Source organism: Lissotriton helveticus, chromosome 1_1 (assembly GCF_964261635.1).
Source record: "Lissotriton helveticus chromosome 1_1, aLisHel1.1, whole genome shotgun sequence".
Classification (NCBI taxonomy): domain Eukaryota; kingdom Metazoa; phylum Chordata; class Amphibia; order Caudata; family Salamandridae; genus Lissotriton; species Lissotriton helveticus.
The window spans coordinates 1,054,019,339-1,054,042,048 of record NC_136057.1 but is presented as its reverse complement, the minus strand read 5'-3'; positions in this window follow the sequence as shown (position 1 = coordinate 1,054,042,048).

The following is a 22,710-nucleotide window of genomic DNA, read 5'->3' as shown; positions in this document are numbered from 1 at the left end:
TGGATTACGGGTAATAGTATCTCTAGTTTACTCCCCTATAGCTGTCTTTCTTTTAACATAAGTGTCTGTTTCCTTCCCTTATACTTACTGTTCTTTTTAAAAAAAAAAATTTTTGGTTCACTTCCGGTTCGCGTACCGGCGAGCGAACTGGGAAGCGAACTACGAGAAATAGAGGTTGGCACAGTTCCAAATATTGTACCAATTTTTTAATAACGGGGAGGTAGTTCTGAAAAGAACTTTTTTTTAATTGTTTTTGTTGTTTTATATTTTTTTTATTATTTTTCTGAACATTTTTTTACTTTTTTTGAATTTTTCTGAACAGTTTTATATTTTTTTGGGTTTTTCTTGCAGGGGGCAATGAAAACGATTCATTGTAAAGGGCTCAACAGGAGCAACAAAACAAAAAAAAAGTATTTATTATTTGGGGCGTTTCGTACAAACTTGCATATGATAGTCAATAGCTCTGTTGATCAGAGTGATGCTTCTTTCTCCGTAGCAAATGAATCCATTGCAATGTACGCAGACGTGTTTTACTTCATGAAATCTCGTTTGAATATTTGGCACCATCTCCCTGCCCTCTGGTCCCGTTACTTCCGGTACAACAGATCTTCTGGCCATAATAGGGAGATTATCTAGGTCGTTACGAAACTGTGCAGCACTGTAGTTGTTAGGATGCCACCTAGTCATATGGAGATGCATTGTGTAGTTTCCGAAACTGTATTTTTTGTCGGTCCCTCTGGACAGTCTATCTTGACATATAAGGCAAGTTACGTATCTTGCATTTACTTTTTTCTGACCTTTGGGAATTTTAAAAAATTGCCAAATGAAGTTTTCTTTCCGGTGAGACGTCCTGGGCTCCTCAGGCAAAAAGTGCCTCTCTTCGTGCTCGTCGTCCTGTTCCTCTTCTTCCTCTTCTTGCTGAATTATAACTTGAGCAGGTGGTCCACTCTTCCTTGGATGTGGTGGAGGTGGTGGGGAAGCACCAGCTGAAGCTACTAAAGAAGCCATTGCTCACTGGTAACAAAGGGTCTTTCTCTCACAATGATGAAAGTCAGAGTGAGGAAAGAAGGAGGGATTTTCATCATTTGGGAAAAACAATAGTTCTCAACCAATGAAAAGTGTTCATTTTAGATTATATGACCTAGTCTTACATCATTAGGAAACCAAAAGTGAAATGAACCAATGAAAAGTGTTATTACCAAGTCACATGACCTGCTGTGTTTACGTTAAGCGCTTTGCAGGGCCTCCCGGTTTGCTTCCAGAAACCTGTGCTTTGCGACTCGGTAAGCGTACCAGTTCGCTAACGTAGCACGTCATATGACGTATCACGCGACAACGAGAAACGTCATGCGGACGGGAGGTGTCACGATGTTGTTTTCTAACGCGGCAGTTGCGGTAAAGAAACGTTTACCGGCTCGCGGTCTATTTCGCGGCATCAAGGTCAGCTAACGGGAAGCTTCCCGATTCGCGAAGCGGGAACGAAGAAAAAAAAATATTTAAAAAAAAAATTATTAATAAACATATAAAATATCTTTTTGGATTTAAAGAAGAATACATTTTACAGCTACAGATATTAGCTGTTAAAAAACCAATGAAATTCACTGAAAAAACCATAGGTTATAGACCATATATAGTTAGGAATTAGCATTTACAAAACCTTGAAAATTCACTGAAAAAACCATAGGTTATAGACCATATATAGTTAGGAATTAGCATTTAGAAAACCTTATTTTACTCACACAAAACCATTGAAATTCCATATATAGTTAGTTGCACTAACTATATATCGCGCACCCGCAATCCACTGCTGATGATGTCACATATTACATCATTCATGACATGGTCAGTGACATCACTGATGACATCACTGATGACATCTCAAATGACATCACTGATGACATCTCATTTGACATTACTGATCACATCACTGATGACATCATTCATGTGATGATACGATGAACCTCTTCAGACTCTAATATAACCTTAGATACACTCAGTGTAAACAGACACTCACAGACTGTCACTCATCCATGGAGTTACTCACACACCTAGTCAGTCACGCAAAGAAACAATCACACCTCCATTTCCTCAACTATACAGTTATACACACCTTACTTATTCAAACATATACTAACACATATTTACTCTCTTACACAATCCCTGATACAAGTTCACAATGATCCATACAGCCACTCACACATTCACTGGCTCTTATGCACAGTTATTTATATATGTCAACTATCACATGTACTGTGTTTTACATATGTACTTACTTTGACATGTAGCACTGAGATATCCATTCACTCACCAATACACTCATGCACACAGTCAACCGCCCATACAGCTGTTTCCACATGCACTTTTGAACCCATACATCTAGTGAATCAACTGCTCACACATCTATGCACAGAGTCATACACCTCCCAGCCACCCACACACACACACTCAGTCTCCCATACAAATACTTGGGCAACCAATCAAAAACCCATATAGTTACTCATATAGCTACTGATCAACACATGCATCAGATTACAGAACAACAGACACAATAATGCACAATTTAAAACAGTTTGGTCACTAACCCATGCACTCAGTGAGACACATTTAATCACTCACTTATACAGTCAGTCATGCACCTACTAAATCCTTCATCCAGACACTTATACATCCACTCATTCTTCAATATGTAAGACATATTTTAACTTTACAGAAACATACAGTCACTGGATGTTGTCATCAGTGATGTCACTGACCATGTCATGAATGATGTAATATGTGACATCATCAGCAGTGGATTGCGGGTGCGCGATATATAGTTAGTGCAACTAACTATATATGGAATTTCAATGGTTTTGTGTGAGTAAAATAAGGTTTTCTAAATGCTAATTCCTAACTATACATGGTCTATAACCTATGGTTTTTTCAGTGAATTTTCAAGGTTTTGTAAATGCTAATTCCTAACTATATATGGTCTATAACCTATGGTTTTTTCAGTGAATATATATATATATATATGTATATCTCCATCCATCCATCCATCCTACCTGGGGGTTGCCAGTAGGTAGTTATAGTTTGGACCAAAGTTTCCATAGGATAACTTTGCCGCCGCTTGACGAATCTCCACAAAATCTGCACAAAACTTCCCCTTTTCGGTTCAGCTGCTGTGTTGATAGTTTCAGGGTGATCCGTCATGGGAGGGGCGCGAAAAAAGGGGGGGGCCCAAAATGTGTTTTCCCCATGTTAAGTCTATGTGAATTTTTCATTTTTTTAACACAAATACAGCCCGAACTGCTGAATGGAATTTCACCAAATTTGGCAGAAAGCTAGATGTTGGTCCAGAAAACGTGCTTTTTGTAATTTGGTGTAAATCCGTTTAGTAGTTTGTGAGATATCCATCTTTAAAAAATATAGCTATCGGGAGAAGGAGTCTTTGCAGTGGACTTGCAAATCCTACAAAAATTTGATTGGCTGTTGACACTTCAACCAGGAAGTGTTATCAGCCATCTTGGGACTCTCCTTGAAGCCGAGTCCCAGAAATAAAGTTTGAAAAAAAGAAAAGGGGGCACAGTAGGAATACCCTGACCTCCCCAGATATGGTCCAACGGGGGTAAAACGTTTTTTTTTAATGTTTGATGCTGACTCACAGGTGGATGTACAAATCTGCAGCAATTTGTTCAAAAAAGCAAGCACAGGCTTGCTTTATAATTATCTCCAGGTGGGCCAGGTCCCATGGCATTGTGGAAATGTAGGAGTGGGCACACAGGGCCCACTCCTAGGGCTAATAAAAGCCCCAGGGACTGCCACCTCCCCGAGACAGTAACATTAATATATCACGGGGAGCCTCATGGAACCCAAGCTGCCCGGGGACCGCCACCTCTATGGAGCACTGTTGTATTCAAATGCGGGGGGCCCTGGGACCGCCACCTCCAAGTGGCACCTACATTAATCATTTTTGTTTAAAAAGCAATGCAGGGTTTTACAGAAAAAAAAAGCAATGCAGGGGAGGATATACGTCCTTCCCCCGCAGCCCAGGGAACCACCACCTGCCCAGTGATGTGTTTCTGGGGGCTGCGTGGACTGTTCCATATAGGCATTCCAAGCAAGGGGTGTTTGAGAGAATACCCCATTATGTATGACCATGATGGTAATGGCCATTACTTGACGGGGCAAGATAATAAATGGCCAGGGGCCCAAGCCTCATGGCAGAAAACTAAAACTAGTACATGACTGCGTGGACTCTGTTATTTATGGCCTGAGTTAAGGCCTTTACATATGCCACACAACCTGACAAAGTGGCGATAAGCAACGTTTGATCTCCCGCCCGTGCACCGTCTCGTCTGCCTCTCTCTCATTGATTACTGGAGTCGGCTGGTGCTTCAGGGGGTCTATCGCACTTATGCAGGCCTGCAATGCGGCTCCTGCTCCGCCCTGCTCTCCTTCCCACCACCGGGTACGCAGCAGGTCATGCCGTTTAGGCGGGCTGTGGTGGAGCGGCTGTGAAGCTGCTTTTTCTAGAAGTGTGCCATCCTGCGAGTCTGGCAGCCACGCCAAGTGCGGTGGCCGCGTTGGTCCTGGAAGCATGAAGGTGTGTTTTCTCTTCACCCTTCGTTGAATGGGTGAGTTGCTTTGCTGTGACCGTCGTTGTGAAATGCTGACAGGGCACAACCTTTCTCATCATCTGTCTGGCTGCCCAGAAGTGTTCCTGTATTTTACTGACTTTGTGCCTGCGAATCCTACTAGTGCACCCCACATCATCCTGTGGATTGTTATGGCACCATTGGACCTCTGCTGGTAAGTCCTGGGATAAACTGCATAATTTCCTATGCACCTGATTGCTGCTTGTCGGTGTCATTCCTGCATTTTGTTCGCTGGGCTTTCTGCACTTCTGGCTGCCATGGCCTCAATACCACCCCTCAAGCACGTTTGTGGAGGATGGTCCCCTGTCTGCACTAGTGGCACACTGGAAAGACTGGTTGGAGCTGCAAGAGACATACTTTGCTGCAGTGGCTTTAGACCCGGACAGACGAAGCCCCATATTGCTGCACCAAGGGGGTTCCGCAATTCAGAAGCTTGAGAAATCTGTTGTGGATGCTGGACCACCCTTCATGTACGCTACTCTGAAGGGAGCCCTAACAGCACATTTTGAGCCACTCACCAATACTTACTACGAGCGATTCCTGCTACGCCAGGCCAGGCAGTTGCCAAAATAACTTGTATACACTTTTTACGGTCGCTTACAAGAACTTGCCAGCCCATGCATGCTGCTGGACACTGCTGAGGAGATTAGAGCCCAATTCATACAAGGTTGTGCCTCAGTGAAGCTCAGGGAGAACATTCTGCAGGTCTTGGGATGTCCATGGCCGACATGCTCACTATGGGATGCTCGAAAGAGCTATCCAGGGTACATGCTGCCCATATGGATGCGACCCTACAACGACAGGTGGAGAGGTTCCCTGTCAACGCACTGGTGACAATCGAAGCAGGAAGGGAGAGAGTCTGCCTCATGTCTACTACTGCTCCCAAGGAATGCTACACATACGAAGGTCCATATCTTCATCAAGGGTCCTGCCCCGCTCATGGTAAAAGGTGTTCATCATGTAATAAATGTAATAATTTTGCCAAAGTCTGCCATTCATCCACTATTCCCAAGGGCTCCGAACCAAAAGTCTGTGAATATCATGCACACACCAGGAGCCCCAGATGAGGAAGAGGATATGGATGATGACGATGCGGAAGGAGCTGTATACGTCATCCTTGCTATGCAGCCGGGTGAGCATCCCCACCGACGCATCCGAAGTGTACCATCCTCCTTTTGAGACACAAGATTCCGGCTTTGATTGAGCCTCAGTGAACATTCTTGCCCAATCAATATTGCAAACTCTCCTGCTGCGCCCACTACTGCTTTCCACTGTTACTCAAGTATTTGCTTATGGGTCTACCAAGCCACTCCCCCTAGCAGAAGTCTTCACAATAGACATATCTGATGAGTTCCATTCCACCAGGGCAAAAGTGTATGTTACCAAAACAGGCTCTGGAATGCTGCTGAGCTTCCGGAGAGATGAACGTCTCCAGCTAGTTTAATTTGCTTTCAGTATACATCTGGGGAGCATGGATTATTTGGTAGCTGAATTCTCACATCTGTTTGTTGGTATTGTGTGTCCCAAGGACTGTCTCATACACCTCCACATTGATGAATCTATCCAGTCCATTGTGCTTAAACATCGCCAGATAGCATTCTATCTGTGCCCAAAGGTGGAGGATAAGCTAAGGAAGTTGGAACTGGCTGACATCATCGAAAAGGTGGATGGTCCAACTGCGTGGGTGTCACCAATTGTTGTGGCTTGTAAACCCAAACAGCCTGATGAAGTCAGAATGTGTGTGGACATGCGGTTGCCTGGTTGGGGTCATTAATGTTCTTGCATGTTGAAAGCAGAACATGTCAGTTTCCCTGCCAACTGTGAAGCAAGCAGGGACACCAACATTGCTTTGGGATCCAGGGAGCTGCAAGCCAGTATCTTCCTGGCTCTCATAGCAATGCTGTCTCCCACAGGAGTCTGGGAGCCAGCGGGTACCTTGAGGCTTCCCCGCAGTCCCCAACAGAGAGTTCAGGCCCAGGGTGTGGGTTCCCTGGGGCTAAAATTGGCCCAGGATGGGGGCTGTGCGGCCTCCCCCAAAAAATATATTAAGGCCTGGCGCCAGGGGATTGGATCCCTGGGGCTGAATTTTGCCCGGAAATGGGGGCCCGCTCGGCCCCCCTCCTTTAACAGAAAAAATATATATATATATATTAAGGGCTGGCCCCAGGGGATGGGGTCTCCAGTGCCAAAAATGGCCCAGGAGGGGGAAGCCACTTGACTCCCGCACTTTCTATTATAAACATAAAAGCCAGCCCCAGGATATAGGGTCCTGGGGCCAAAATAGCTCCACTAACTATAACTGCTGAATTTCTCTGGTTTTGTACGAGTGAAACCTGAGCCTAACTCTAACGTCTCTGTAACCTTTGTTTTTCTGTGAATATAAATATATGTGTGTCTATGTTATATACCACAAAGCCTTGCCACAATAACCCCATCCCCACGGGGCTAATTCCCCACGGTGCGGGGGGGAGGGGGGCCGCGTGCTGGGCAGCGGTGCTGATGACGAGCTCGGCTCGGCTTGCAGCACTGTGGCCATGTGCTGATGACGAGCTGAGCTTGTCATGACCACGTCCGCTCAATGGAACGCCCAGCACAGCAGGGTAATTATCCCCGCATGGGATTTCCGCGGAGGCCATGACGAGCTCAGCTCGTCATCAGCACACGCCCACCGTGCTGCATGACAGCTCAGCTCGTCATCAGCATGCAAGGTGATAAGAAAGGGCTGGGCACTCGAAGATGTGAGAAATTATCTGTGTTTTGTGTGAAAAAACACTGGACACAGATGCGTGCCTCGTTTCGGCTGTAAACAGCCTTTATCAAATTGCAAAATGTCATTTTGCGACTGACTAAATGCACATAGTGATCAAACAAACATAGAAACCATACTAAAAATTGGTTCTCTTATCAAATATAAATGAAGCTTAAGTGGCCTTACAAATCCAAAAGAGATAACAATGGAAACATATGCAAAATAGATGGTGACAGTGTAACAAAGATTGAACTCCATACCATATACAATTATTACTTCTAAGATCTCTGTAAAACATACTATCAGCAATGCTTTTGATTGACTGCAATTAGCGTTCCTGCTTCAAACGGTGTGCATTTTGTAAGCATAAAATTAATAAAATAGACTTATAGAGCACAAGGGTACAACCCAAAAAAATTCCAAGCGCTACACTACCATACGAAACTCAAGGTCACATAACACCAAGAGAAAAACAACCAAGTTTTCAGCTTCTTGTAGAAAAGCCATAAAGAGCAACACTCTTTTAAATCAGGGGGTCAGGAGTTCCATAGTTTTGGACCTAAAAATAAGAAGGCTCGGCTGGACCGCATAGGAGCCCGGTTTGGTACATATATAGGTACACCAAGAAATTAAGATAGTTGGGCCTAAATTAGAGAAACATTTGTGGACATAACAGAGTGCCTTAAATTGCACACATCATTCCATAGGAAGCCAGTGATGTTCCCGGAGCATACTAGCTGTAGAATAAAATTAAAAGTCTTGCCACTGCGTTATGCACAATCTGGAGTCATCTCAGAAGGCTTTAATTGACTCCTAGATAAAGAACATTACTGTAATCCAGTCTGGAGACAACCAAGGCCTAGATTGCGGTTCTTTGTTCAGAATTAGGAAGACATTCCAAAATCTTCTTAAGCCATTGTAAAATGCCAAGGCACGTGTCAGCCACCCTGATAATTTGAAGACTCATAGATTTGCATCAAGTCACAATTCCAGATTCTTAACTAGGGTCACTGCGGTAGGAACCATACCCATATCGTTAGGCCACAACTAAGGGCCCCATAAGTGAGGATGGTTGCCCACCAGTAACACCTCAGTCTTATACCTGTTCAGCTTGAGGGAGTTGATGTTCATCCAGGACGACATGTGTGTGAGGAAGCTATTCAAAGCCTCTCCATTATGATTCTCCTGCGATGACAGGGAAATAATAAGCTGAGTGTCGTCAGCGTATGAAAGAAGAGTAGGACCCCGGGTCTCTACAATGTCTGCCAGTGGTCTTACCTACATGTTTGGAATGAGAGTGGATCCTTGGAGGTCCCCTGATGGTAGAGGGTGTGGCTCAGAGTGATGCTGATATGAGTGGACTTGAAAAACCCGATCTTGAAAAAAGTAGGCGTAGGCCAACCATGACTGGTCATGTCTTGTATTCCCATGGCCTCTAGTCTTTGAAGTAAAATATTATGATTGACCATATCAAAAGCAGCCCTGAAGTCCAGAAGGATCAGTGCTGCAGTGCCACCATTATCAAGCGGTTGACTGAGATGGTCCGTCACTGTAAAGGGTGCTGATTCCATGCTATGGCCTGTTCTAAAGTCTGATAGGGAATGGTGGAGCAGGTCATTACGTTGTGTGTGCCTTGTGTGCTGTTTATTCACGGGCTTTTCCAGAACTTTAGATAGACTGGGCAGCAGAGATGTTGAACTATAGTTAGACCAGTTAGACGGGTCAAGATTAGGCTTTTTGAGTGAAGTCCTGACCATCGCATGTTTCCAGGCCTTTGGAACAGTACCTTCCAAAAGTGAAGCATGCAAGTTCTGGGTGAGCAGGTTCATAAATTTGACTTTCAGGTTACCCACCACCAAGGGGGACATGGGTCGAGCGTAGAGCCTGGCTTAGTAGTGGTGAGGAGGGATATAAAGGTTCCAAGATCTAAGAGCTGAAATGTGCTCAAAGAACCTATTCCAGTTTGAGAGAAAGGTTTCAGTGTGGGAGAAAAGGAGACCTGAATATCTGCCACCTTCTTCGAAAAGAAAGTGACAAACTCCTTGCACTGATATAGTGAGATTGAAATATACTCTATTCTTTTTTTTTAAACTTTTTTTTTAGCATTTTTGCAAAAATATACAGAGGTACATTCTCGTGTGATCCAACATATGTGACATCATTCGTTAAAGAATAGAAGCAGGAATATCAATAAATTATGCGCAGTACATACATCAGTAACATTGTACAGGGACAAGGGGTCAAAACCAGCAAGAGCAGAAACAAGTCAATGTTCGGAATACAAGCAGGACATATACAAACTCTGGAAAGGAAAAGTCAGGTCACAGCAGTACAGTACGTTGTAACACATATCCTGGGATATTTATCCTCCTTAATGACATTGCAATACATCCCATAGCTCCACCGATACCATATCAACAAATAGTAGGATATAAACTGAAGAAACTATTCTATGACATTAAGGCCAGTTCCTCTCCACCCTCATTTTCGGGGACATCACCATGTACCAATCCATCCGAAGCCGACACTGCAGTGCTTAGAAGGTAAGTCTTCAGGGGCCCCCATATATCCCTAGGCCTACTTGCCATCGGCTGTGTCTCAGCATAGATGGCAGTTTGCTCTTGACAATGTAAGACATCGCTGAACCATTCCTTAAACTTTGGGGCTCTCCCCCTTCCCCTGCGGCACGCCACTCGTCGTTTGGCCAAAAGAAGGGTGATATCCAGGAACTTCCTACAGTGCTTGGGCATTTGCATAGTGTAACCCAACAGCATAATTAGTGGATCTCTTTTCAGTGTGACCCCTACCATGGTCTCAAGAGCCGTATGCACCTGCATCCAATATTCCCAAACCCCAGGACACTCCCACGCTAGATGTATAAAGCCAACTCCTGCCCCTCTACACCTTTCACATCTATCATTGTCAGCCAGTTGAAACCTATACTTCGTAGCCGGAGTGTAATATAGTCTCTGCAAGAACCTATAATGAATAATCTTGAGTCTGCAGCTAGCTGATATGTTTGCTGTAATTCCACAACAAAAGCTCCACTGTGCATCGAGACCTCCTTTCCCATATCCTCGCCCCAACGCTTACGAGCTGACCCCTCATACCCCTGCCGCTGCGCCCTGATACTACAATAAATACTAGATACCAAGTGCGTCCCGTTTGCTGACCCTACCTTACAGTGCAGCGGAGACAAGCTCTCAGGTTCCCGAGGAAACTCCGGTAAGACGTCCCTCAGTCCTTGTCTCAACCTTACATAATAAAAAATCTCAAGTGGTGTAGGACGTACATCTCCAAAAAACAGATCCATGGTCCGAAACGGCCCCTCCAGGAACAAATCGCCCCAAGTAGTTACCTTAAGGCGCCGGCAAAGTGCTTTTCCTGCAACAGCACCAGTTTAGGATGATAAGTTAGTGGCATTCGAGCAGAGTATAACAACATGAGGTGTAACAGCTTGCAACCCGTCTCCAAGCATCGATCGTGCAGGTCACTGTTGTGGGTGGCATCTCTAAGGCCTCTACTGGACCATGTATGAGGCCAGTCAAGGGAAGGGGATGCGCCACCCAATCCTCCACTGCTATTTGAGGCATACAGGGCGTAGGCGCCATCCAATGATAGGCATAATGAGCCTGCGCGCTCATATAGTACACTTCAAAATCGGGAATATCGGGGGGGAGGAGCTACGCCAGCAACCAAGATGGCCGCGTAAGCTCCCGGCTCCGCTGACCTCCGCCGGCAGCTCGTATATCCTGTTCTCAATCCTGAATTCGCACCACTCTCCCGGGTTCGTGAAGTATTCCTGTTTCTAAAGGTGTAATCCCGAGCTTTTTATCTTGTCGGATGCCAAAGATACGCCGTGTTTCCATTCTCGGCCTAACATCGTGTGGAAGCCGGGGCCTCGATTTCTAGCCTATCCGGGTTGGAGTTGATCAATGACGGCCGCTGGACCTGGACTGAGCCCGGTCCGCCGGAATGCATTGTGAACTGCTTGTTTGATGCTGACATTGTGAGCGGTCTACACCGTGGAGACAACAGCGTACCGCACCGGTTGCCGTCTTCGGGGGTCCGACGCCCCGGAGACCCTGCCCCTTCCCGGGGTTGACGGGCCGGGGCCCTCGCTGCCGGCGAAGGTGTCGATTTGGCAAGACGGAGAGCGCCCATTATTGTCATCGGATTTGCTTGGCCTGTTACCCCGGAGAAGATGACCTCCGGGGTTCGAATCCTGCTCTGCCTCTTCGTGAGAGGAGATGGGGCGGACGGAAAGTACGCCATCGCTACAGGCCGTCATGGCCGCCATTGAGGCGCTCCATTCACAATCCACCGCTGTATTCCGGACACTGATTGTGCAAGTGGACGGTATCTTGGGACCGGCACACGACTCTCTGTTTAGTCCTACTACATCTGTGGTACCAGCGGTGCAACGTACGCCTGAGACCGAGGTCCCCGGGCAGAACCTGGATTCGCTGTGCTTTGTAGGCCCACAATTCACACTCAGCGAGCCCGTGATTGTTGCTATCGTTCCCTGCTCGATCCTGCTGCCGCCTCGTACAGATATGGACACTCTTCCGTGCTGTAACAAGCTCCGAAGTGACTGTTGGGGAGATTTGCTATTTCTGGACACATTCCCTCACTCGTCTTGTGGCTATCGTGACCCTCTATCCTTCTGTCGATCCTGCAACGCTGATGTGGATTTTAATGAACTTTCTGCCTTTTCCTTTGTGGTGGTGGTTCGAGTGAAAGAGACTCTCCCGAAATACTGTACTGGTCAGGGTTGAACTTGAGGGCTTGGACTTGATAATATGGCTTGACTCAATGCCGGGATTGTCACATGTAATGTGCTGGGAGTTGGGTGGTGCTTTGTTATGCTCCCCCGATTGGTTTGTATATCTTGCTAAATGTTGGTTCGATTATATCTCGGGGTGGTCACTGCTGGCGGGGGGTATGGGAGACCGGGGGTGTGTTCGCTTTTACGACATTTCCTCCTCCATCTTTTCCCTTCCTTGGGGTTAGTTTAGTGGGCGACAGGCACGCTGCTAGTGGGTTAGGTCGTAGCCATCCGCAGGGGTGCAGGGTGGGGGGTTGTGGGGGGGTTTGTTATTTTTCCTTTCTTTTGTTCTATGACCTTTCTATTTCCCTTTTCCCTTCTTCACAAGAGATGTGGCGTATTCTCCTGATCTTTATTCACCATATTCGGGTATCGAGTGTCTGGTCTTCATATCCTGTATTCTGGGTGGGCGGGATTCGGCGATGGTTGCTTAGGTTAACGGTAGCGTATTGTTTTACCTCTGCCCTACACCGCCATTGACGTCTTTCAGATGCTTGTATTCGATGTGTATTTCCTCAATTGTTTTACCCGTCCACCATTATGATATGTTCCTCCGAATGATGCCCGATATGTTTATTTTTACTCTTGTGTTATAATTAATAAAAATATATATAAAAAAAAAAATCGGGAATATTGAAACCCCCTTTATCATAGGGCTGGGCCAGAACCGATCACTTAAGCCGTGGTTGTTTTCCACCCCAGAACAAACGAATAAGTTCCGTTCGCAATGTTTTAAAGAAAAAGGCTCCCGGGTAATAAGGGATGTTTAGGAAGAGATATAAGAAGCGTGGCAGTATCACCATTTTAATGAGCGAGGCTCTGCCAGCCATGCACAAGGGCAGGGATATCCACCTTGTAACACTGAAGGCCAATTTAGTAATCGCCGTGCCATAATTAAGTCTGAGCGTTTCTTCCCTATCTTTAGATACTTGTATTCCCAAATAGCGGAGATCAGAATGACACCATTCGAGGGGGTAGTCCAAGGGAAACTCTGGTACTGCAGGTGTAAGTAGGAAGAATTGTGATTTTCCCCAGTTGATTTGCACCCCGACAATTTGCCAAACACCACAAATTCGCGCAATAAGGGGTTTAAATTCTGTTGCGGGTCTGTAACATATAACGTTAAGTCATCTGCATAAAGTGATATTGCGATTTGTCGCTGGAAGCATTTAAACGCACTATTACTATCGCAATAGCAAAAAGAAGGGGGGAAAGGGGGCACTCCTACCTGTTACCCCGCGTTATATAGAGTGAGGTGGAAAGATGCCCATTTATAAGAACTCGAGCAGTGGGTTGAGTGTAGAGTAGTTGCATCCATGATATAAATAATTTAGGGAAACCCATTCGCTGCAGTACTGCAAACAAGTATTTCCATTCAACCAAATCGAATGCTTTTGAGGCATCTAGAAATATCGCAGCGACCGGAAATTCAGGTGCCACCGTCTGTATCAAGGAGAACAGGGTGCGCAGATTGTGATTAGTGGATCTGCCTGGGACGAATCCAGCCTGATCCAGGAGTATAATCTTCGTCATCAGGAGGGACAAACGGGTAGCCAGTACCTTAGCTAAGATCTTTGCGTCACAATGAATCAATGACAACGGACGGTAAGAGTCGCAGACCGTGGGATCCTTACCCGGTTTCAAGAGGGACGTGATCACTACTTCTCGCATCGAACGAGGAAGGACTCCCGCCTCTAACGACTCCTCGAATACCTCCTGCAGCACCGGAGCCATAACGTCAATGTAGCATTTGTAAAATTCAGCGGGCAGCCCGTCCAGCCCTGGCTCCTTCCTGTTCTTAAGTGACATTATCGCCTCCCTGATCTCATCTAGTTCTAACGGGGCGCTAAGGAATGTCCTATGTACATCACTCAGCCAACAGAGGGCTATATCCCCCAGACAGTCGTCGAACCCCACCTCTCCCACATTCTGCGTGGTGTACAATTGCCCATAATGCGACACAAAAATGTCCAAGATTCCCGTGGTGTCCTGACAGGACCCTCCCTCTGGCAGGTTAATTTCCAAAATATTATTGTTGAAACGTGGGTTTCTGGTAATCTCTGATAATGCCTTCCCCGGCCTTTCCCACTCATAGAACCTACGCGTCACCCAGTATCGTCCCCGAAACAGAGCCTCCCTCGCAGCCTCTTCTTCGTACTCCGACAACTTAGTTCTAAAGTCCATATGCACCTTCCCCATCTCTCCGTGCACCATACGTGCCTCCAACCCTTTCAGTTCTCGGTCCAAGGCACGAATCGTCCGCTGTATATCTCGCAAGACCCCAAAGCTCTTGGAGATACAGTACCCTCGTACCGTAACTTTAAATGCTTCCCATACAACTTCTACGCTGTCCACCGATCCCTTGTTGCGGGGAAAAAATGCGACAATATCCTCCCCTAGTTCCGTTTTAAACACCTCATCCAACAGTGCGTTAGGTTGTAGTCGCCATGGCGGTCTAGGTCTGTCACAGCCGGGCATAATCAACTGTATCAGCACAGGACAATGATCAGAATATGTTCTGGCTAAGTGTGCGGTTTTCAGAAGACCCGTACTTAGCCCACGAGAAATAAAACAGTAGTCAATGCGTGCCCATGTGCCTGTGTAAGATGTGAAATGTGTCCCTTCCTTCCTCAGAGGATATACAACTCGTCAACTATCTAGCAGTCCAGTCTCTTCCACAATACCCTGCAGAGCTTCTCTAGCCCGACTATTGTAACGTGCAATTCCGTCAGCCCTATCCTGAGTAGGGACCATAGCAACATTAAACCCCCTCCCCCCCCAAATAATGTGCGTAGACCCTACATTTACAATTAGGCCCCACAATGTAGTAAAGAATTCAGGTGTATCAACATTAGGGGCGTAACAATTCACAATGGTCACCGTATCGGACCCCATTCTACCCCATACAACAACATACCTCCCATATGGATCCAGTAACTCCCTCAAGACCAAGAACCGTACAGATTTTTTTATCAATATGTCTGTGCCCCTGGCATAAGAGGAGTAAGATGAAAATAACCGGATATCTGCCCATCTACTCGCAAAGGAGTTATGGGATTGTGGATGTATATGCGTCTCTTGCAATAGTGCGATATGCACCTGATGACGTTCTAAGTATGCCAAAATCTTCCCTAAACTCGAGTCAGTACCAATCCCCGCCGTCCTGTGGCCTGTATGCAATAAAACAATCCTGCAACACAATCAACTGCAATCCCGCCTCCCCAAACAGTGTGCCAAGTTGAACCAGACATAGTACCTTCCTCCCTTACATGGAAAAAACCGGTCCCCACACTACCTCCCCCCACCCACTGTAGCAGCCCAATCATGCCAGCCAGACACCGCCCCACCCCCCTCCGCCTCCTCAACATACCCAAACCAAGATTTAACAGGGGTACTCCCATTGGGGTCAACCCTGCAGGTGACACACTCAAACCTTGCTCCTAGGCAGGGAACTTCCTGCTCTTATTAGTCCCCAATACCAGCAAGGGCGTACGGTGTAAGTCATTGATTAGTCTACGCCTCCCCCATAGCAAATTAATAGCCGGTGGTGAATTATCAACAGCCAATATAACCCAAAGCATCATATTCTGTTATACATTACAGTTGTTCAGTGTCCGTAAATCCTGCAGCCACTCCACACCATTGTTCATGTATCTATTCCATCTCAGACTACGCCACTGCAATGCTGCATATGTTTACTCGACATCTGAAAGCAGCGCCTCTTCCAGCTCCTCCGGTCCCGTCGAGGCAATCCTACTACGTTTCAGCGTCTTCAAAAATTTCTCCACCAATTGTGGCGTCGTATGAATAACCTGTTTTCCCTGGTGTGTTACACGTAGACGCGCAGGATATAATAAAGCATAGTCCATCTGCTCTTGTCGCAACTTCTGTTTTACCCCATTGAACTTCCTCCTCTCCTCTTGTACTCGCATCGTGAAGTCAGGGAAGATGGTAAAGATGACTCCGTCATAATTAAGTTGCTTTTTTTCTCTCGCCACTCTTAAGACCGTGTCGCGGTCACGATAATTGAGAAGACGCGATATAATGAGACAAGGAGTTGCTCCAGGAGGTGGCCTCGGGCCAAGAGATCTGTGTGCCCGTTCTACTATAAATTGAGCAGAGAGTGCACCCTCGGCGGTGACTGCCGTCAGCCTTTTTTCAACATATTGCTCTAGGCGCCCCGTATTGGTGCTCTCTGGCACACCTAAAATTCTTACATTATTGCGGTGGCTGCGAGCTTCGATATCCTCGTTCTTGGCATCAATTATTCTCAGGAGCTTGTCCATTTGCATCACAGCCGTTTTCAGTAGTTCCGTTACGTCTTCCGAATCTGATATCCGCTGCTCTGCCTCTTTAAGCCGAGTGTCATGGCTGTCAAGTTTGCGAGCGATTCCATACATCCGGGTCGTGAGCGTGTCCACTTTTTCCGCTATCGTCGCAAATCCTTGCCGCATTTCAGTGAGTATAGTGTGCATATCGCGGTCAGTTCCAGGGTTCCCACCGGCCGTCTCCTCCGGCGCATGAGCCTCTTCCTCCGCAGGTGACTTTTTAGTGTTCCGCTTAGCCTCAAAGGTGCGGCGCGGTTGTCGGGAGTCCAGCCTGCCCATTTTGCAGCACCCTTACACAAAAAACCGGCACAGTGCCCACTCACGTTTTAGTAACTACACCGGAGAATGCAGGCTCAGTGGCTATCCGCAAATCTATCTGTGGTAGTGGTTTCTTTCAGGGAGAGCAGGGCATCCCGAGTCTCTGCAACAGTCTTCCAGGTGCCAATTCAACAGTACTATCCCCGGATTTATGCAGATTTGCTAGAACGCTGTGATCAACTCCCCTGCAGACGATATTGCGCAAATTGGCACCCTCAGATGTTAGCGTCGCAGCAAATGCTCCCTCGTGGCCCCTTCCGTAGAAGACGCCGGTACCAGGGCCCTATCAGATAAGAGTAGTCGTGTAGGGCTGTGAATTCTTCACTATGTGCCACCGTACCCTGACACCTCCGTCATTCCGCACGCTTAGAGGTCTTGAAAAATGTGCACAAACACCAAGTACGAGATATGTTGTCCCTACCAACCATGCAATCACTGTACAAGCAGCAGAGACGTGGCAGCTGTAGTCCTGGTGCCACTACATATGCAATGTCCTCAGTGGTCTTGATGAGCGCCGCCATTTTATGATGGTTACCGGAGCATTGACCTATCTGGAATCCACCAGTAATATCCTGCAGACTCCCGTGGTTTTGGCGCTGTCCTACAAGCAACGGTGGTCAGGCAATGTCCCCCTTCCTGCCCCTTCCAACACTCAGGGACGTCACAGCCCGGTGGGTCAGATGCGAGCAGTCCCGCGGCCCACTCGCCGTGTTGAGTCCGCGGTGCTCTCGTAGCTGTGGTCTCCCGCTCCGAGCTCCACACCGCCTCACAATTCACACCGCTGGTACGCCTGTAGCTGCCAGCAAACTCGTATCCGCCACATACAGGGGTCGATTAGGATCGCGGACGGAAACGTGTACCGTCCGCCGCGGAAGGTGACAAGATACTCCGGACCTGTCCGCGGAAAATCCGCAACAGCAATTAGGATAAAATATGCTAAAAACGCCGATCGCGGCGTACGGAGCACACCAATCCCCGTCCGCGGCGGTCTGAGTACACCTGAGTCCGCGGCAGGCGGACGGAACAGAAAGAACACCGACCGCCGCGTACGCACATGACCGCGAATACATCCACTTCCCCCGCGATACCTGCGCAGTGTCCGTGTCCGCAATTAGGATAACTCCGCAAGTACCCCGGTAGTCACCGCCATCCACGTCCGCAGCGGTACCAATGCACCGAGAATCCGTGCTCCACAGCGGAACGCCAACACAAACAACATCCCTACTGTCAAACCAATGGCATACATTGCGACGGAAGTTATCACCAAACACACGAAAATGAACGACCACCCACCGAAAGCATCCAAACCAATCACAACACACAATGATCCACCGCCAAGCACCACACAATGCACACCTGGCAACACTCCCACCTAGCACCTGACTGCCAATAACCATTCAGACACGGCCAAGACACACACCATAAAATAACTCCCACCCACTCCACAAATCCTCTGCATCACTGCAGAGCTGCTAGCAGGATACACAACTTAACTGACAGCAAAGACATATATCATTCACATAACCCACACCCAAACACACCCACCACACAAAGACCCACCACACCATTCCTACACACCACACACCTGCACCTCCCCATTCACGCAAACCCACACCCCGAGCACCACACACCATGGCACCAAAAAAAAAAAAAAATTCACTGACACCGAGTTAAAGGTTATGGTAGATGAGATAATCCGTGTCGAACCCCACTTATTCGGGGCCCTAGTGCAGCAGACCAGCATAGCCAGGAAAAACAGCACGTGGGACCGGATAGTCACCAGGGTGAATGCCTCCGGGAGCGTCCCGAGGACGAAGCAGGATATACAGAGGCGGTGGCATGATCTCAAGACCCGAGTGAAATCCATTCGAGCCAAGAACTATCTCCGGGCAAATCACACAGGCGGTGGAACCCCCCCGGAGCCCTTACCCTACACTGAGTGGGAGGACAAGGTGATGACCATCATCCACCCTGAGGCCCTTGATGGACTTGCTGAGGGAGAAGAGGCTGGTAAGTACAAACCAAGCACCACGAGCACAACTACATGGTGTGCCTCACACAACTGTGAAGACACATCTCCCAGACCCCAACCCATACATGCAGTCCACATACTCACCAACGTCGAAATCACTCCAACAGGCCCCCATGTCCATAGGGATGGCGGTGGTGGTGGTGGGTGGTGGGTGTGAGGGGACGGAACTACAACTCCCAACAGGCCCACAAGTCCATAGGGATGGCGGTGGTGGTGGTGGGTGGTGGGTGTGAGGGGACGGAACTACAACTCCCAACAGGCCCACAAGTCCATAGGGATGGCGGTGGTGGTGGTGGGTGGTGGGTGTGAGGGGACGGAACTACAACTCCCAACAGGCCCACAAGTCCATAGGGATGGCGGTGGTGGTGGTGGGTGGTGGGTGTGAGGGGACGGAACCACAAGTCCCAACAGGCCCACAAGTCCATAGGGATGGCGGTGGTGGTGGTGGGTGGTGGGTGTGAGGGGACGGAACTACAACTCCCAACAGGCCCACAAGTCCATAGGGATGGCGGTGGTGGTGGTGGGTGGTGGGTATGAGGGGACGGAACTACAACTCCCAACAGGCCCACAAGTCCATAGGGATGGCGGTGGTGGTGGTGGGTGGTGGGTGTGAGGGGACGGAACTACAACTCCCAACAGGCCCACAAGTCCATAGGGATGGCGGTGGTGGTGGTGGGTGGGGTGAGTACCAGTGCAGACAGAATCGGCAACAAAATGAAAACAACCTGTCAAGTCCACATTACTCATCCTCACATTTTCGTTTTGCAGGTCATCCTAATCTGACAGCTGGAACCAACACCCGCCCTCCAGACTCGCCACACACAGAAGTCTCAGAGGACGATTGGGCAGCCACCTCCGGGGCAGAGGATGATCCCGGCACAAGCAGGCAGCCAGGGCCATCTGGCTCCCAGGTCACACCTGCACCAACGACTACGGCCTCTGCCATTGTCACAACACCGGCCACTGTGACCTGCACAGCCACCACCAGCACCACCTCCACCACCACTACCACCACTTCTGCCCCTGCCACCCTGCCCAACCCACCGGCCAACGCCGTGCCAGCGCCATCCCAGCCACGCAGGGAGAGTGTGAGGCAAGGCAGAGATGCAAGGCCAGATCCGGCAGGCAGGAGCATACGCCAAAGACGACATGAGGATACCAACACACACAATGCTGTGCAACAGTCATTGGAAGCACTGGGCAGGGTGGAGGTAAGCTATCAACGTGGTCAGGCACAGGCAGACCGGGCCCACCAGGACTTTGTTGACAACACTGCTATGTTGGGGGCCATTAAGAGGCGGCTTGGCCAACTAGTGGACATTTTTACCATGACAACCAACATGCGGATGCCATGTACATCCGCCAACACCACCCTGCCCACAACCCCACAAACAACGCCACCGCCACCGCCACCTGCAGCGGATGTGGAACCTGATGCGCCAGCGCACCCAGCTGACTCCGTACCGTCACAAAGACGAAGGGGCCGTCCGAGGCTGGAAGTGGGCGAGAGCAGTGAGGAAGCAGCTGGCACACGCTCCAAGAGGAACCGAAAATGACTATAACAGTACCTGAGCATGCCATTCACCCTGCCAACTATCCGGTCCCACCTGCCACAGGCCTGCTGCACTAGGCAGACACCACCCTATGTGGTGTCAGCACGGACTTTTCATCTGCCATAACCTTCTACTCTCACTCCCCCACCCCTTCACTCATTTATAAATATGCACCTACACCCATGCACAATTTGTAAATAAATGCCACTTACTCACTCAATCATGTGTTGCCTCCATGTTTATTCACATGAATGCATCAGAAACAGATGTTACTAGGTACAGGTATCCAACTGGTACAGAATCATGGCGCTGCGGGAGTGACCTAGGGAAAATAGAAACCGCAAAGACACGTCAGGAAACATGATCACACTCATCAGAACACACTGCAGTGCAGCATTGAACAACCCACACGCATCACAACAGTAATGGATGAGACGACACACATCATGGAGACGTGCATTGACCAAAAATTAACACACACACACATGCATGCATCACATAGCAGAACACAGAGATGAAGCCCACCACAATGCCACAACACCAGCACACATTCACAGGGCATACCCAAGCAGCACAAGAGGAGCACACTCACAATCAAGGGAAGTAGCGATCAATGATCTGGCGCCTCTGGTCCACACCTTCCTCCTCACCACTATCCTCATCAGTTGACATGGGTGGGTCGGGAGGGCGAGGAACTTGCAGTTCATCAGGGTCCAAGAGCAGTTCAATGTTATAGCGCACAGCCAGGTTGTGGAGCATGCAGCACGCTATCACGATCTTGCATACTTTGCCTGGTGAGTAAGGCAGGGCCCCTCCAGTCTTATCCAGGCACCGAAACCTAGACTTGAGCAGGCCAAATGTTCGTTCTACCACTCGACGTGTCCTACCATGGGCATCATTGTATCTCATTTCTCCAGCTGTAGTGGGATTGCGTATGGGACTGAGCAGCCAAGGCCTGTTTGGGTAAGCCGAGTCGCCTGTGTTGGTGGAAGAGAGAGAGAGAGAAACATCACAACCTGCATTGTGGGGCACACCATGCCACACAGATATCACTCCTGTCACCACAGCATACTCACCAACAAGCCACGCTTGTGCCGGACGCAGATTAGCCATCAGTTGGGGGACCATGCTGCTCCGCATGATGTGGGCGTCATGTGCAGAGCCAGGGAATCTTGCACACACATGTGAGATGATGTTGTCGGCCTGGCACACCACCTGCACGTTGAGGGAATGGAAGTGTTTCCGATTCCTATACACCTGCTCACGTGCCCGTGGTGCAATGATAGCGATATGCGTGCCATCAATGGAACCCACAACGTGTGGTATACGACCCAGGGCATAGAAGTCAGCTTTGACCGCTGCCAACTCCGCCGCCTGAGGGAAATGTATATAGTCATGCTTGTACAGCATCATGGCTGTCAGTACATCCCGGAGTACCGTGCTGAACATGGCCTGTGACATTCCCCCGGCATATCCAACTGTGTACTGGAATGTGCCTGTTGCAAAGAAATGGAGTGCCGCCATCACCTTTTGCGTGGGTGTCATGGAACCTGGATAGGTTCTTCGCGGCTGCAGGTGAGGAGACAATAGGGTCACAAGGTCCAACAATCGACAGCGATCCAGCCTGAATTTCCGGATCACCTCCTCGTCCACCATATCCTCCAGCACAGTGTATGGGCGATGGACATTTGGAGCCCTCCTGTGTGGGAGTAGATGGAATGGAAGTCAATTCACATACAACGCATGTGTGTGCAACTCACTCACATGTCAACGCCCTCTACCAACATGTAGTATCCAGTGTATGATTGTCATATGTGTGACTTCTCTGATTGTCAGGACAACATGGATTGACGTAGCAACAATGTGCATCCACTAGCAACATGATGTTTAGCAACATGTGCAATGCACAGTGTCTCACCTCAACATTACTGCCAACCAGACATGTGACATGACCCACATGTGTTGGCCCAACATCACATGCACACATGCAAGTACATGCACACATACTAAAATGAACCCCCCCCCCATTTCATGATGCACCAATGGCAACACCAATAATGGTGGCCATACGGACATCATATGCATGGGGACACAATAGGCAACACACATGTACAGTACACAACAGAACACCCACCATAGTCATCATCTGACACATACCACTCACTGACAACTGATTCACAGGTGCCCATACATACGGGATCTACTGTGTAGATGTGAGGTACGACTAACTTGTGTAGGGTACTACCCGATGTGGACATGCAGACG